The sequence below is a fragment of the Dendrobates tinctorius genome, unplaced genomic scaffold, assembly GCF_039654945.1.
Source record: "Dendrobates tinctorius isolate UK_male_01 unplaced genomic scaffold, ASM3965494v1 ptg000113l, whole genome shotgun sequence".
Classification (NCBI taxonomy): Eukaryota; Metazoa; Chordata; class Amphibia; order Anura; family Dendrobatidae; genus Dendrobates; species Dendrobates tinctorius.
In genome coordinates, this window is record NW_027361781.1 from 13,873,536 (window position 1) to 13,891,278 (window position 17,743).

The 17,743-nt window shown below is 44.1% G+C and overlaps 1 protein-coding gene across 13 annotated transcripts in view; it reads left to right on the forward strand.

Annotated features, from left to right (window-relative positions):
* Positions 1 to 17,743, forward strand: part of CELF4 (CUGBP Elav-like family member 4) — a 1,497,717-nt gene that overhangs the window by 241,899 nt on the left and 1,238,075 nt on the right. The window lies entirely within an intron of this gene.

Sequence of the window (17,743 nt, forward strand, 5' to 3'; positions counted from 1 at the left end):
AAATATTAGAGTTAAAATATATTAAAAAATTACTAGAATAAAAAAAATTACAATGAAAAGTAGTAATAGTTGTAAAAGTATTTAACCATTTTGCAGATAACTAACTCTCTGCCTATTGATATGCAAATTAGCTCTCCTATAAAAGGAAGAAAAATGTCTCTCTAGTGCCACCCACCTCTAGGTAATGGCCCGGTAAGTCAATGACCTACCCACCTTGAAATAGCCATTCAGGAGACCTCCACCTGTAGAGAGCTGTTTCAGAATTTTTGCCTCTCATCAGTAGGGAGTAGTGATGAGCGAACGTGCTCAGACAACATTTTATCCGAGCATGATTGGGTGTTATGCGAGTATCTTTGGCGTGCCTCGTGCATTATGTTCGAGTCCCTGTTGCTGCATGATTTGCAGCTGTTAGATAGCCTGAACACATGCGAGCATTGCCTGTTTGTTAGGGAACCGCCGGCACTCCCCACTGATTATCGATTCACGGTGTTGGCCCAAATTGCTCTGTTGCAGAGCAACAGCTTTGTCATTGCCGTGGCTGGGTACTACACATCTACCCCCTATTGATTGAAATAGAGGGCGGATAAGTAGTACCCAGCCGAGAATGCTATACAAGTCAACGTGTTGTGAGTTCATTTTCCCCTTCACTGTTGATGTCTGATGAACTCCCTCTGCTGGTGAAGAGAGGTAGTGAAATTGATTGGGTTGGGAAGAACCTGTCATCTGAACAGGTGGAGCCTGATTGGACACCCGGAATCACTGAGTGGATATAAGGCAGCCGACGCCCTACAGGGGTGCTGGTGATCCTTTCTGCTCTGAGCTCTTGCAAACCAGTTCAGTACCTGTCTTCTGAAAGCTAAGTATTTGCTCTCTTATTTTTCCATGAGATATTGTCTGTTTACTTAGTGTTTGTGTTCTGCCTGCCCTTGTTGGTACAGGCTGAGCTCCATTTTTGTCTCTGGTCAAGTTGATCTTTTGCTCAGTCTTCAGAAAATACCTGAGTGCTGATATAGTGTTTTTGAAGTCTAGTGACTTCAGGGCCTTTTTTCTATCAGACATGTTGGACATTATTTTGGCAGTATTTTTGCGGATTGCAGCCAGCATCTTTTCTGTCCTTTCCTATTTAGTTAGTTGGGCCCCATCGTTTGCTCAACCTGTCTTTCTGTCTGTGTGTTATGATTGAGTCACCGTAGGAGGCAAAAATAGAAATGCTAGCTAAGTCCAGAAAACCAGAGAAGTTGGCAGCTATCGGATTGCAGACCCTTGAACCTATCAACACAACTAGCAGTAGCCGTGGGGGGCTCCTACGATGCCCTAGGCCCCTCGATCACAGCCGGAGGACTACATAGCCTAAAGACAGAAAGGGAAATCTAAACTGCCCCAGAGCAGACCCCAAAGCAAAAGGCAGCCCCCCACATATAATGACGGTGAAGCAAGAAGAAAGAACAAAACACAGACAGAAAGATAGACTGAGCAAAGATGGGGCCCAAGCAAGATTAGATAGGAAAGAACAGGAAGGCTGCTGTCTGCAATCCGTGAAAAACCCTATGAAAATAAGAGCCAACAAACTGACAGAAAAAAAGACCCTGAAGACGCTAGGCTTCAAAAAAGGCTATGTCAGTACTCAGGAATATTCTGAAGACAGAGCAACAGGCAAAAGGAGATTCAGCTCACCCCAGCAGGGAATGGCAGAATCCAGAAAAGCAAGGAAAACAAAACACTAATGCAAAAAGGCAAAGCAGAAATCTTAGCTTTAGATGAGCAGGAATCAGACTGGTTTCCTAGAAGTCCACAGAGAAATCACCCGCAGGCCAGAAGGGCGTCGGCAGCCTTATATCCAGTCAATAACTCCACTCAGCCAGTCGTCATCATCAGCCCCAGGTGTTTGACAATCAGGCTCACTACCTTTCTTCACCAGAAGAGGGAGTTCCTCGGGCCTCAGTAGTGAAGGGGAAAATGAACTCACAACACTGTGTTTGTGTTTTCATCTGCTTTTCACCGACAATACATGTTGGGGGCTGTCTATTGCTTTGGGGTCTGCTCTGGGGCAGTTTAGATTTCCCCTTTCTTTCTTTAGGCTTATTTAGTTCTCCGGCTGTGAACAAGGGGTCTAGGGCCCTGTTATAATCCTCCGGTTTACAGGTCCGCGTCTCATCCTTTTTATTTATATGGATCCTAAAAGGCGCATAGTAATGAGCCAGCGGAGATACTTACTTTTGGCCTTAGTCAGCAGAAAACTGAGCGTGCTCTTCCTTATTGGGTTCCTTCCTAGAAAGATCTTGAGGGCCATAGTACTAAGGATTAGCATAATGGCTATCTTTATTATGCACGGTTGTGTAATTATTTTCACATTGATATATTTATTGTTTTTTATATCCGCTATAAGTTGTTATGACTGGGGTGAGAATTGTGAATTCATGCTTCGGTGTACCCTAAATGATATCTGTCGGATCTAATTTGTTACGTGTTTAAAGGCGAGTTGTAGTAATCCATTACTGAGACTTGTTTTACACTGGTTAATGAAGCCGTGAGTAGTTTGCACATGGAGACGTATATACATTTACCATATCAAAATCCATATAGAGCAATGAGTGATTTATTATATCATTATAAACAGATGGCTTATATAGGGATCTCATGACAATACCACCTGGCAGGTGATGGAATATTTTAGGAAGAAAGTGAACAGTCGGTGTTTGAAGTTGATGCTTTGGAAGCTGGAAAAATGGGCATTTGTGTGGATCTAAGGATCCATTTACATGGGCCAAGTAGTGATGACTGTGTCAGAGCATCATCAAAATGGCAGGTCTTATGCCAAAAAGTGGTTCAAGCAAAGTCAACCGGTCACTCAGTAACATATAGATGCCCAATGGTCATTAATGTTCTTAGGCTAGTTTCACACTAGCATATAGAGGAGCTGCAGAGGGATGTGGACTTCCTCCTTGAAGCTTCGCCCACTGCCGCAACTCCTCTGTTCAGCTCCACCTCCATCAGCATGCGGCCTGCATACCCTATCTTTAGCATTGGTTATGCAGGCCTTGCCAATGTATGCGGATGCCTCCGTATGCGTTGTTTTGATGGTGCGGCGACCTGCGCCGAACGCAATGTGTTGGATTTTGTTGCGGTCCTGACTGCTGAATACAGGAAGTGCTGCTGGAAGCCAGGAAATCAGAGAGATGCTAGAATGTTGCAGCCACCGCGGGAGGAGGAGTCGGGGAGGATGGAGGAGAACTGGGGAGGACAGAGGAGAACCAGGGAGGACAGAGGAGAACCAGGGAGGATGGAGGAGAACCAGGGAGGATGGAGGAGGACCAGGGAGGATAGAGGAGGACCGGGGAGGATGAGTGAGGACTGGGGAGGACAAGAGAGGATCGGGGAGCCGAGCCAAGGCAAGCCATGCATACAGGATGGGACCAGGGAGCCATGCATACAGGATGGGACCAGGGAGCCACGCATACAGAATGGGACCAGGGAGCCACACATACAGGATGAGACCAGGGAGCCATGCATTTGGGATGGGACCAGGGAGCCACGCATACAGGATGGGACAAGGGAGCCACGCATACAGGATGGGACCAGGGAGCCACGCATACAGGATGGGACCAGGGAGCCAAGCATATAGGAGGGGGAGCCAGACATACTTGGACAGGGACGGGGGAGCCACACTTACTAGGACAGGACGGGGGGACAATGCATACCCGACTTATACTCAAGTCAATAAGCTTACCCAGTTTTCCATGGCAAAATTAGGTGCCTCGGCTTATACTCAGGTCGGTGCCCACAATTCCCGCGCATGCGCAGTAAAAGCCACAACTACGCGCTCTACCCGTGCTGCTCCAGTCAGCACCACTAAGCATACACAGATGTTAATTTCATCGCACTCCCGATGCAATAGCATCAGGCCTTTTTCTAGTGCTATATAATTATTTAAAAATCATAAAATGTGATTTTTATTTTTAGATTCTGTGTCTCACAGGTAAAGTTTACCTTGGATCAAAATTACAGACCTCCTCATTCTTTTTAGGTGGGGAAACTCAGCAATGTATCAAATACTTATTTTCCCCACCCACACTATACAGTATATACACTAGAGATAAAAGCAAATACATTTGAGTGGAAATTAATTCTACAAAAATCTTCTTTCACCATTTTACTGAACCACAATGGCCCATTAAAAGGTAGAATAAAAGTAAAAAACCCTTATAGTCAGCTTACTGCTCACTTCTCTGGCCCCTCCACCACACTTCTGATCCTCACTGCATTTTCTGATCCCTGATCGCTCAAGCTGGAATATTATGGTCTCTCACGTTGTGCCAGGTCTTCCGGGTTTCATGGGGCTACGGACAGTTCTCTGCTTGTGTGTGAAAGATCATAGCACATGTTGTGACATCATGATGCCATGACCTCCCACATACCTAAGCAAAACCCTCTGGGTCTCAAGAATCCCTAAATGGGATTCCAGCATGAGCGGAGAGGGATCAGAAGATCCAGCGAGGACTTCAGTGTCGATGAGGAGCAGAGGGGCAGAGAGTACAAGGATTTTTTTTACATTTATTTTTTTTACATATTAGGTTTATTATGATCTGGAGTCTGGAAACAACCCACAGCATAGTAAGGGACATTTGACATAATTTGAGGAGAATAACTTCCCTGTTAATTCAATTTCCTATGAAATCCACCCAAACAAGTGAGTTTGAATTTTTACGGAACCATCCATGTGTAATATAAACTCTTAATAAGAAAAATATGTGGGAATTATGGAGCTGTTACTATAAATATTGTGCCAGATATATAGACTTTAAAATATGTTGATCCCCTAATGTTGGATACCATTGGACCTCAAAAGTAAGCAGCTGTCTATTTTATTTTCTAAGGGCATTCATTACCATTTATGCCTATAGATTTTGTCCCTGTTTCACTTAATTAGCAGCAAAGCAAAATATGCACTTGTGCAGTGCAAGTACCAAAGCCACTCACGAACAATCATCCATTGAAATGGTTAGTCAACAAAAAGGATTATCTACCTATACTACACTGCTCAAAAAATAGAGGGGACACTAAAATACCACATCCTAGATATCCCTGATTGAAATATTCCAGTTGCAAATCTTTATTCATTAATTACCATAAATAGTGGAATGCATTGAGAACAATAAAACATAATCGTGATTAATCTAAATCAAAATTAATATCCCATGGAGGTCTGGATTTGGAATGATGCTCAAAATCAAAGTAGAAAATCAAATTACAGGCTGATCCTACTTCAGTGGAAAAGCCTCAAGGCAAGGAAATTATGCTCATGAGTGTGTGTGGCCTCCACGTGCCTGTATGACCTCCCTACATTGCCTGGGTATGCTCCAGATGAGGCAGAATATGTTCTCCAGAGGGATCTCCTCCCAGTCCTGGATTAAAGCATCTGCTAACTTCTGGACAGTCTATTGTGCAACATGGCATTGGTGGATAGAATGAGACATTATGTCCCAACTGTGCTTGTGTAACAATCTCCACTCTATTCCTGTCTGATATGTTAGTTTGTGTAGGGGCTGTCAGTCTGTTTTGGTTGTGCTGGGTCTGTGCTGCAATCATCTGTGTTCACTTCCCTTGATTAGTCTTCTACTTAAGCATTCTAGCTCCTCCATCCAGTGTCAATTGTACACTTGCTGCTGCCTGTGTAAGACTGATCCCTCTGTGCTCTTTGCCTGACCCAGCTTGACTTCATTCCCTTCCAGGACTTAGACTCTTTGCTTGTGACCTGACTTGTCTTGTGCCTGCCCCTGTAAACTGTCTTGTCTTTCTGGTTTTCCTGACCTCGGTTCGTGATTTGTATTTCGTCTCTGACTTCCCCATGTTGTACTGCGCCATTTCCTGGACATGACCTCGGATTGTTTGACCTCCCTTTACTGGAGGATGTTCCAGATAGCAGACTGTTCTTCACAGCGTCTCCAGACTCTGTCACATTTGGCACATGTACTCAGTTTGAACCTGCTCTCATCTGCAAAAAGCACAGGGCGCCAGTGTCAAATCTTCCAAATGACAATTGACCTGCACGGTGTTGGTCTGTAAGCACAACACACACTTGTGGACTTCAAGGCCTCATACCACCCTCATGGAGTCTGTTTCTGACAGCTTGAGCAGACACATTGATGCTGGTGGCCTGCTGAAGGTCATTTTGCATGGCTCTGGCACTGCTCCTGCTTCTCCTTGAAAAAAAGGACTAGGTATCGGTTCTGCTGCTGTGTGGTTGTTGCCCTCCTATGGCCTCCTTCACATCTCCTGGTGTACTAGCCTGTCTTCTGTTATCTGCTCCATGCTCTGGACACTGTGCTGACAGACACAGCTATCCTTCTTGCCACAGTTTGCTTTGATGTGCCATCCTGGACGAGCTGCACTACCAGAGAAACTTCTGTGGGTTGAAGACACTGCCTCATACTACTGCACCTCTGCGGGTGAGAGAAATTACAAAATGCAAATTAATTAAAAGTAATTGAGTAAAAAGTTATCTAAGTCACTAGTTTTAGTCGAAGACAACAGCATGTCCACATACTTTGAAACATTGTATATCTGCTTGACTATTCTGTCCACCACATAATCTATAAATGATCAAAAGATTCAAAGAGAATTAGCTGGTTAGAAGATGACCTTTACAATGTAATTCACAAAAGTTTCAAACTATTTTTCTAAGTTGTGTTGAGTTGATGTAGGAGACATCTTTAGATCAGGCTGGTGGGTCAACCCAAAGTTAGATCATAGTAACATAGTTAGTAAGGCCAAAAAAAGACATTTGTCCTCCCAGGTCAGCCTATATTCTGTCAGAATAAATCCCCAGATATACTGTACATCCTTCTAAAGAACCTAATAACTGTAAGATTCAATATTGTTACACTCCAGGACGACATCCAGGCCTCTCCTGAACCCCTCAACTGAGTTTGCCATCACCACCTCCTCAGGCAAGGAATTCCAGATTCTCACTGCCCTAAAAGTAAAGGATCCTCTTCTATATTGGTGGATAAACCTTCTCTCCTCCAGATGTAGAGAATACCCCCTTGTGACCATCACATTCCTTGGTATAAACAGATCCTCAGAGAGATATTTGTATTGTCCCCTTACAGTATATACTTATACATGGTTATTGGATCGATCCTCAATCATCTTTGATTAAATAATCCTAATTTTGCTAATCTCTCTGGGTATTGTAGTTCCCCCATCCCGTTTATTGATTTTGTTGCCCTCCTTTGTACCCGCTCTAGTTCCATTATATCCTTCCTGTGCACCGGTGCCTAAAACTGTACACAGTACTCCATGTGCGGTCTAACCAGAGATTTGTACAGAGGCAGTGTAATGCTCTCATCATGTGTATCCAGACCTCCTTTAATGCACCACATGATCCTGTTGGCCTTGGCAGCCGCTGCCTGGCACTGGCTGCTCCAGGTAAGTTTATCATTAACTAGGATCCCCAAGTCCTTCTCCATGTCAGATTTACCCAGTGGTTTACCGTTCAGTGTGTAATGGTGATATTGATTCCTTCTTCCCATGTGTATAACCTTACATTTACCATTGTTAAACTGCATCTGCCACCTTTCGGCCCAAGTTTCCAACTTATCCAGATCCATCTGTAGCAGAATACTATCTTCTCTTGTATTGACTGCTTTACATAGTTTTGTATCATCTGCAAATATCGATATTTTACTGTGCAAACCTTCTACCAGATCGTTAATAAATATGTTGAAGAGAATAGGTCCCAACACCGACCCCTGCGGTACCCCACTGGTCACAGCGACCCAGTTAGAGAATATATCATTTATAACCACCCTCTGCTTTCTATCACTAAGCCAGTTGCTTACCCATTTACACACATTTTCCCCCAAACCCAGCATTTTCATTTTGTGTACCATCCTCTTGTGTGGCACGGTATCAAACTCTTTAGAAAAATCAAGATATACCACATCCAATGAAAGATTGCTCACCAAATGGGACTATTTTCAATGCTTAACTCATCTTCTGTGTAAAAGTGACTTTTATAGAAAATCTATTCTTTTTCCCTGTTTGCTTATCTACAAACTGTGACGATCACATGCCATACTTGGGAAAGTGACTTTTAGATACAAAGAGTTTGAAATGGTCTATAGAAGGATGACTTCTCCAGTATTGCTGAGCTACTGCGCTAAATGACCTTGAATGAAACAATCAACTCTTTCTGAGTATTAAGAAAAGACCCGCATGGCCATCATAACCAGCCAAACATAGAGATAGCCAACATCAACAGTTTATATTAAAGTATTTTACTTTATCTATACATTGAATCTACATTATACTTATTACTGACATTTTGATTTAATTTTCCTATTTCAGATTTTATTTTTCTTTTGATAATCTACCCTAGCTTCCTTTTTCACTTATATTCCTGCAGGTGCTTACTAATTTCCAATATTTTAAATAGTTGGGTTTAGTGTCAGACCACCATATGCACAATTTTTCAGTTTTTGATCCACGTGGTCTACTAGTTTCGTGGGTAACTATTTTCAGAGTTTGTTTTAACCCTAGTCCATCTCTATTGTCTATTTTATTGAGTCTCCTGCATCTGCAAATACAAGTTCTATAGACTCTAGGCATGGTTCTTCACAGGCCGGACATTTGGATTAGTGTAGAAACAAGAAGAGAACAGAGTGTTATCTGTCAGCAGTTTCATTCATTTATATTGAACATAATCCATTATGCTCTTTGGAAATTACAGTGTGCTTCCCCCATTTTACCATGACTGTTGCTTGCCAGGATAAAGTATTTTATTTGTGTAATTCTTTGCCAGTAATTTTCGTTAAATATGAATTTCCTACAAAAACCTCTTACATAAAATATAAAACTTTCTAAATGTTAGGACATATAATTTATTTATTTTTTATAGTTTATAATTTATACTTGTTTTTCTATTTATTAAAAAAAAATCATAGGAAGAATGAACGCTTGTGGACTTGACGGGTGGTGGTCAATGCCACCTTTTCTTAGAAGGGCATAACCTTCCAAGGTAGCTAATATGTCTTAATCTAAACTTGATTAATAAGTAAAATGCACATCGATGACTAGATAGATGTATGACAAGCTGTTATGGACTTTGAGGTGGTAAAAATAACACATTTCTTTATTATCACAAAGAGGAACAGATCCAAATAATGACAACATTTAATTTGAGTTCATAACAAAACAGGGAACCCTTCTGGGTACAGTCAGGATTGCCAACTTTATTTTTTTTTTTTTATTTGTAGACACCTTTTAAAAAAATCACAGACAATATTTTTTAGGAACACATTGGAAAATCATGATAATAAATCATTGTAATTATAAGTGATTCATATCTACAGCCCATAATTGTAATATGAAAACATCAGCTTCACGCACTGTAAAATGAGGATAACTACAGTATAATCTGTATAGGTTTCTACAGCTTCCAAAAAATCATGGACACCTCAATTTTCTTTTAAGGACAGGGAAATAAAGTGCCTTACTTTTATGGACTGTCCTGAAATTTATGGACGGTTAGCAACTCAGGAGACAGTCTTTCAGGTTGGCTACAAGGCATCTGTAATATGGCTCTGTCAGTCTGTCAGTGGTCGCTTGGCAGCTCTAAAATGGCTACCATAAACAGGCGTAGCACATGCTCCTCCGTTTCCCAGAGTCCTGGGGTTGCTCTTGCTTTCACTCTTTTGTTCCTATACAGGAATCTGGACTTCCACAGGGGTCCTTGGAGTCAGCTGCTGTTCGGTGGCACAAGCTGGCCAGAAGGTTAGGGGTACTTCACACTAAGCGAGATCGCTAGTGAGATCGCTGATGCGTCACCGATTTTGTGACACAACAGCAACCTCGCCAGCAATCTTGCTACGTGTGACATTTAGCAGCGACCGGGTCCCCGCTGCGATGTCGCTGATCATGCTCGAATGTCCTGGGCCATTTTTTGATCGCTGGTGTCCCGCTGGCCAGCATGCATTGCTGTGTTTGACACCGACGAACGACCTCGTTAGCGACTCAGAAATCATGGATGCAGGCGGGAGTCGTCAGAATCGCTGCTGTGTGACAAGGTCCCAACGACCGCCGAGATCGTTGCTGCGTTGTTGAGTAGATCTGACTGTTTGACATTTTACTAGCGGTCATTTAGCGATGCACCAGCGACCTTTACCAGGTCCGATCGTTGTCGGGATCGCTGGTGCGTCGCTTAGTGTAACGGTACCCTTAGTCTGGTAGGAAGGTCAAAATCAAGTGGGCCGCAAAGGGTGCAAAATATACAGACAGGAGGAGCATAAAAAACAAGCCGAGGTCAATACAGGAAAACACAATACTAAATATGAGCTGAAAACATAGTCCTAAACCAGGGAATTGCTAAGCTATATTTAGCGGCATCCAGCAACTAGCTTGAAGTTTTAGTAGGGTGTGGTGCTTTCCAATTTGCAGGAGCAGGGAGCTGATAACTCCAGGTGGACAGCACACACACCCATGCTGCCAAACTAGCTAGGACTGCAAGTCCCAGCCACCATAGTCTTAGTGGCTGGACAGAGAATGCACCATATAGAACTTCTGATTGTGATATTTCCTCTATCACCACTGCCACCCACAAGATGAATATGGTGGCTCCTGGCAACAGAAGCAGAAGTCGCATTAGCAGGCTCTGGTGGAGATGTGACAGCATCCAAGGAACATGATCATCAATCAAGTCACTCTGGTATTGCTATTATTCTCAGAATCAGTATTGACACGTCTGCATTTCGAGTTGGCGCACATCTGATAACGATTATTTCTGAAAACCCAGAATCAGTCTCTTGTAGTTTACTCTCCTCCCTTGTAACTAGGTGGTGTCATTAGATGATATCTACACATAATTCTCTTCAAGAGCCCAAATTACAACTGCCCCTTATTTCACTTATCGTGATACTCTCTCTTTTTTTATACTATCAAGGACATCAGTATGACATGGGCTCTGTCTTTTACCCTATACAGTTCCGGAACTCCTCTGTCTTACATTGGGCTTTGATCATAGTCTGGTAGACTCACCAAGGGCACAGGATCATGTGGAGAACTAGGCAAATGTCCAGCAACATTTTTGGCTACATACCAAACCCTATATATTACATAGTCCTGGAGAGTGCCATAATGCAACACTTTAATGCCAATATGTTTTGATAGGTCATTATAAAGTTCCAGGCAAGGGTCCTGTTGATTACCAAAAACATTCTCTGATGACTTTGACAAGGCAAAAGAGGTTTGTGCCACTTTTCTGCCACCTGGGTCATAACTTCCCAACCAGTGGATTGCACCAAAGCACTTCAACAAGACCAACCCTTACAAGATAGTCAACGAGCGCGTGAACTCACATGTAACACAGGGAATCTATTTTATTTGTAGCTATAGACAGTCATGTATACTCACCCCAAAGGAGAGAATTTATATTATCTGCATTAATAGAACTGTTGGGTCTAATTAGTTTCATAAGTAAGATTATACAGAATTACATGTTACATACCCAGTGGCATCTGCCCGGCAGCAAAAATCTCCCTAGACATTGTGTTCGCATGTTGGCAACCCAACCACATTGCATATTTTCTGTAACAACGGAAAAGATATTAAGTTGATGAAAATTAAACCGTCTTTGTGTAGGAATAAAAGAGCAAAATCTACAGGGAGTAATTTCGTGTGCATAAATATGGACAAAGTCTTGATAAGCCGGGACAATGCTGTACATCATTTAATATTAACCGTCCATTTCTTATTGAATTTAAATGTATACTTTGCTTAGACGTGGCCAAGACTTATTTTTAGCTAGCATTTTTGCTGTTTTATCCTCTCAAGTGCAAAGCAATAGAGAGAAAATTACAGTTAGCGGAGGGGAGGAGGGAGAACCTTGAGCATGTTCGGCAGTCATTATTTCCTGGATCGTGATATTGAGAACCAGCTCAGAATCTGTCCTAAGCCATCAAGGAAAAGAGCTATGATGGGTTGAGTGTCCATCACAAGAAATGCAATGGGTCCTCAGTGATGGATCAGATCCATGTGTCATATGCAGATGACATGGCTGCCAAACTAGCTGAGCTTTATGTGATTGAAGACCTGAGAGAGAGAAAATGCCATAAAATATGATTGACAGGCTGGCATGATGGGTTGGTGCAAGAAGCGCATGTAATTATGAGGGTTTTCCGAGTAAAACAGACAGCTTGACAAATCAAGTTTAAATGATTGGCTGGACATACCCTTAAATTATCATGATTCCTTCCCGTACCTTCCAACCTGGGAGCAGAATGGTTAATTGTCAGGCACAGCTGCACATCGACCATCAGTTTAATAAATCACTAGTAGGTTATTCTAAGTCAGGAGTAAATGTCATATTACAGTTCAGCAAACAGAGGTCCGGGTTTGCAATATCCCTCTAATTAACGCCTTACAAATTAATTTATGTGTACTTTGGCTTCGTTGGTAAAATACAACTCTTTACACAGTAATATTGGAGAATATTTAGGAAAATTTTTATCTTCCTTCATCCTCTGAATATCAAATTCCAGAGCACAAAATTAAACTTACATTTAGGGATATTCAGAAATCGAATTTTCTTGCGTACGATAAAATCGAATCGATTATTGTGATAAGACTCTGAGTGGGGTAAAAGCATCATCCGATTTTCTCATGGAGAAAAGTGAAAAAAAATATAATTCTCCAACGTCTCCATTCCAATAGTCCGTGAAAATTGGAGCGCACTTGGATGTCATCTGACTACAGTTCGATTTATTCACAAACCCATTGACTTGCATTGCTGATTTGGGTCCAACTCTCGGATCAAAATTGAACATGTCTTTGATATTTTCCACTGTGAATGGCCCCATAGACTATTAGAAGTACAAGGGCCATAATTGGAAGTCTGAACGAGCCCTTACCTACCATTGGCTATCTTTGGGATCTTTGGACCTCTGCGTTCTCCGTGTTTACATCTTGCAGTGACATCTGTTAAATAGGACTGCAAACATCGACTTATATTAAGGATGCTGGGAGACCAACCTTTCAATTTCAATCTAAAATCTTAGCTATGTTTAGGATTTACAGGAATCATCACATTTTCCATATGTTGACCCACCTTTTCCATTAAGGGGAAATAGTCACTCTCTTGAGTTTTTAAGGATGGGATTGACTCATGAATAGTGTTGAGCATTCCGATACTACAATATCGGGTATCGGACGATATTTGCGGCATCGGAATTCCGATACTGAGTTCCGATACTTTTAGCATATCGAATACCGGAATCGAAAGTTCCCATAATGCAATGAGCCAGTTTGATTTTATTCAGCCAATGAGGATCCTAAGAAGTGTGGGCACATCCTGTTAGAACATGTTAGGCATGTAACTACTGGCATGGCTGTGATTGGCTGCTGAAATGATGTCATGATGCACTATAAAAGCCGCCGCCGCCATTTTGGGTTCAATCTGCTGTGAATTCAGTTAGGGATAGAACGCTGCTGCTCTGAGGGACAGTGTGACCTAGCGATTTGCTATATTGTGCTTAACCCAGGCTACTTTATCAACCGCTGTAGCTTTCTTTTGCCTTGCAGCGCTGTTCACGGCTGTCTGCGAGGTCTCTGTGTGTGAGTGCAGCTCACGCTGTAGTGTGTTCTGCAGCAACCTCCGGTTGTAGTCCGCTCAGCGTGCGTCACTGCCTCATACATTGTCCTCTTTTGCTGTAGTGTTGCTTATTTTTCCTGAATTTCTCCTATTAGTGTGCTTCCATCCGTATCCAGCTAGATTGGTTGCAAACACTATATAGGAGTAGATAGAGAAGCCTTTCTGCTGGCTTGTGCCCTGCAGCCCCAGCCAGATTAGTATTAGCCTATTTTTTGGAGCCTCATCTATTACATTGTAGGTTACCTTCCTGCATTGTAATAGCTACAAAAAGTTTGTGATACTATCGGTTTTACATCTTTTGGCACATCCAGTGACTTTTTGTGAAAAAAAGTTAATAAAGTTCACCAAACACTCCACTTTACAGTTGTGTAGGCCACATTAGCTCATATTAAAGTCTAGTCTACACTTTATAAAATTAATGTTTCTTATACCTGTTAGCAGCCGTTCAGGAATAAGCACACTAAGCCCTTAGTACTTTTCTGCCTATCTTTATCAGTCTACCAAGATGAAGAAGGCAGGGAGTAAGGCACATGGTCGTGGGCGTGGAGTTTCTGCAGGGAGAGGACGTGGGGATTCTGTGCCTGCTGCGGGCACCAGTGACTCAGCATCCCCCAGTTTTCCCAGGGAACAGTCCTTTATGCGCAGCTTTGTAGGAGCTCACCGTACCCCACTGCTGCGGGACGAACAAATTGAAGCCGTTGTTGGATGGATGGCAGCTAACGCATCGATTTCAATTAGTTTCAGATCCTCTCAGGTCCAGAGCACTGAAGAGCACCCATCTGTCTCTTCACCACCTGCCAAATTGCCCAGGCAGTCAGAGAGCCCTGGACAGGAGCCATCTCTATTTCTGTTCTCTGAATCTGTTGGCTTGGAAAGAGGGGGCCAGCCAAGCAGCATTCAAGAATTTAAAGAAGAGGTAGTATGCAGTGATGCACAACAGCTTTGTCTCTCTGAATCTGAAGAGGCGGGTGGGCCAGTGCCTATGGTCAGCACACCTCAGTACGCATCTGATGATGAGACTCAGGTGCCACTTTCTGGTGCATACTGTGCTGTCGAGACTACCCAGGAGAAGCAGTCGTTTGAAGAGGGTAGTGTAGATGATGAGGTCCTTGACCCATCATGGTGTGAGGTACAGGAAGGTAGTGGGAGCAGCTCTGAGGAAGAGATTCCCCGAAAAGCCAAAAAAGGAGAGAGAGGGAGAGGGCAGACTTGGTTGCCTGTAGCCTCCATTTCGGCACCCATTAGGAGCATGCCTCTTCCAAAACCCAAAACGGGCGCTCCCAAGACTTGCAGTGCCTGGTCTTTTTTTGACACAGTTGCAGATGACATTTGCTTTGTCAAATGCAAGCTGTGTAATCAGAAAGTGAAAAGAGTGAAAAGTGTCAGCAACCTCAATACCACAAATATGTGGAAACATGTGCGGACCAAGCACGTGGTGGAGTTACAAAGACACACTGAAGACCTAGGCCAACCTACAGCACCACCTACCACCTCTTCAGCTCGTGTTGTAGCCTCTTCCTCCAGCTCACACATAGCTGGTTCGGCTTCATCACAGGATCGCCATGGAAGAACCTCTGGCACTGTCACAGCACCACGTTCCCTGTCATCCTCACACTCCCAGGCCAGTCTACAGCCATTGGTAGCACAGGCATGGGAGAAAAGGCACCCATACTCGGCAAACCACCCCCGAGCACAGGCTCTGAATGCTGGCATTGCAAAACTACTGTCCCTTGAAATGCTCTCATTCAGGCTGGTAGAGACTGACACCTTCCGTAACTTCATGGCATTGGCAGTCCCACAATAAAACGTGCCCAGCAGCTTTTATTTCAGCAGGCAAGCCGTCCCTGCCCTGCAAAAGCATGTGGAGGGAAAAATTAAACATGCGCTACTAAACGCCGTCAGTAGCAAGGTCCACCTGACCACCGATGCGTGGACCAGTAACCATGGACAGGGACGATATCTTTCCCTCACTGCCCATTGGGTAAATGTTGTGGAGCCGGGTACAGATCTTGAGAGTGGCACTGTACGTGTTCTGCCAACTCCAAGGATTGCAGGAATCCAGACTGTACACATTGACTCCTCCTCATACTCCGGTTCCTCTGAATCAGCGCTGCAGGAGCTGTCACAGTCTACCTCCACATGGACCCGAGAACGCTTACCTGTTACGACCGATATGAGCACAGCCGTGGCCAAACGTCAACAGGCCGTATTGAAATTAATTTCTTTGGGGAATCGAAGCCACACAGCGCAGGAGCTCTGGAATGCCATCAAGCAGGAGAGCGACGTGTGGTTTGTGTCAGCAAATCTCCAGCCAGGCATGGTAGTGTGTGACAATGGCCGAAATCTGGTGGCAGCTCTGGGCCTAGGCAACCTCACTCACATCCCATGTCTGGCACATGTGCTCAACTTGGTTGTGCAGAGTTTTTTGGGGGATTATCTGGATCTTGATGCACTGCTGCACAAGGTCTGCATAGAGTGCGCTCACTTGCGGCGTTCCAGCATGACAAGATCGCGCATTGCAGCTTTGCAGCGCCGATTTTGCCTTCCGGAACATTGCATTCATATGTGACCTACCCACCAGGTGGAATTCAACGTACATACAGTATATTGAAGAGGTTGTGTGAGCAGCAGGCAGCAGTAATGGAGTACCAGCTGCATCAGGCGCAAACAAGTCACACTGCGCTCCGTTCACACTTTACCACCACTGAGTGGGCCTCTATGAAAGACATCTGCCACGTTTTGCATGCCTTCAATGATTCCACGCAGATGGCGAGTGCAGATGATGCATTAGTCAGCATGACTATCCACCTTATCTGCCTGCTTGAAAAAACACTGCAAGCACTAAGGGAGGAGGTTGTGGAAGAGGTAGAGGATGAGGAGTCACAAATGCCATCTGCTTCTGGACAGTCTGCGCAGCATGGTTCCTCACAAAGGCCTAGGCAGGGGACACTTTGTGAGGAGGATGAGGAGGAGTCAATGGAGGAGGAAGACATCTGTCCAGAGGAGGGAGGTACACAATGCTCTAGTAGTCAGTATGTAGAGCGAGGGTGGGGTGATGCAGAGCAGGCAGAGATGACGCCTCAAGCAGGGGACAGCATTTCTTGGCCAGTTGGCAGTCTGCAGCACATGGTTGATTTCATGCTGCAGTGCCTGAGAAACGACCTCCGCATCGCCCACATTCTCAACATGGCTGATTATTGGGTGCACACCCTCCTAGATCCTCGCTACCGGGACAACTTACAAAGCCTCATAACACCGTTGAACCGGGAGCGTAAAATGCGGGAGTACCTAGACACACTGGTGCATTCCATCATGTTCTCCATTCCACCCAAGAGCAGTGCTGCTAGTGCTTTACAAAGCAGCTCAGTGCGTCATGGCAGTGGAGGAAGCTCTGCACAAAGAGGGAGCAGAGGAAACGCCTCAGCACAAGGCAAGACCAGTATGGCCCAAATGTGGCAAAGTTTTGTGTGCCCGCCACAAATGTCTACACCTTCACAGACGGCTCCAGTCAGCAGGAGGCAACGTTTCCATCAGATGGTGACAGACTACATGTCTTGCCCTCTCAGTGTTCTCCCACACGGCCCTTCCCCATTCAAGTTTTGGGTCTCTAAGCTGGATACATGGCCAGAGCTTAGACAGTATGCATTGGAGGTGCTGGCTTTCCCTGCTGATAGTGTATTATCGGAACGCGTCTTTAGTGCCGCAGGTGGTGAACTAACAGACCGTCGGATGCGACTATCCTCCGATAACGTTGACCGACTTACTTTTCTGGAAATGAGCAAGGCCTGGATCTCGCAGGAATTTGCCTGTCCTCTTCCAGATTAAATAATTGGTTGGCAACAGTATCCTGGTCTCCTGTTGTGTTCATGTTTCTACCACCTGAACTGTAATCCCTGGGCTCCAACTCTGCCAGTTGCTGCTCAGAAGTGCCGTCTGCACAGTCAACACATGCTCTAGTGTTATTGGGGTTCAGTAACGTCAGCTGATCCCCTGCTGTGTGTCCGGTAATTTCTCCTGCTCTGTCCACATTCACACTACTACAGGTATTAAACTTGCTCCAATTAGGCCTCTGGCTACACTCTGTTCCTACTGTAATCC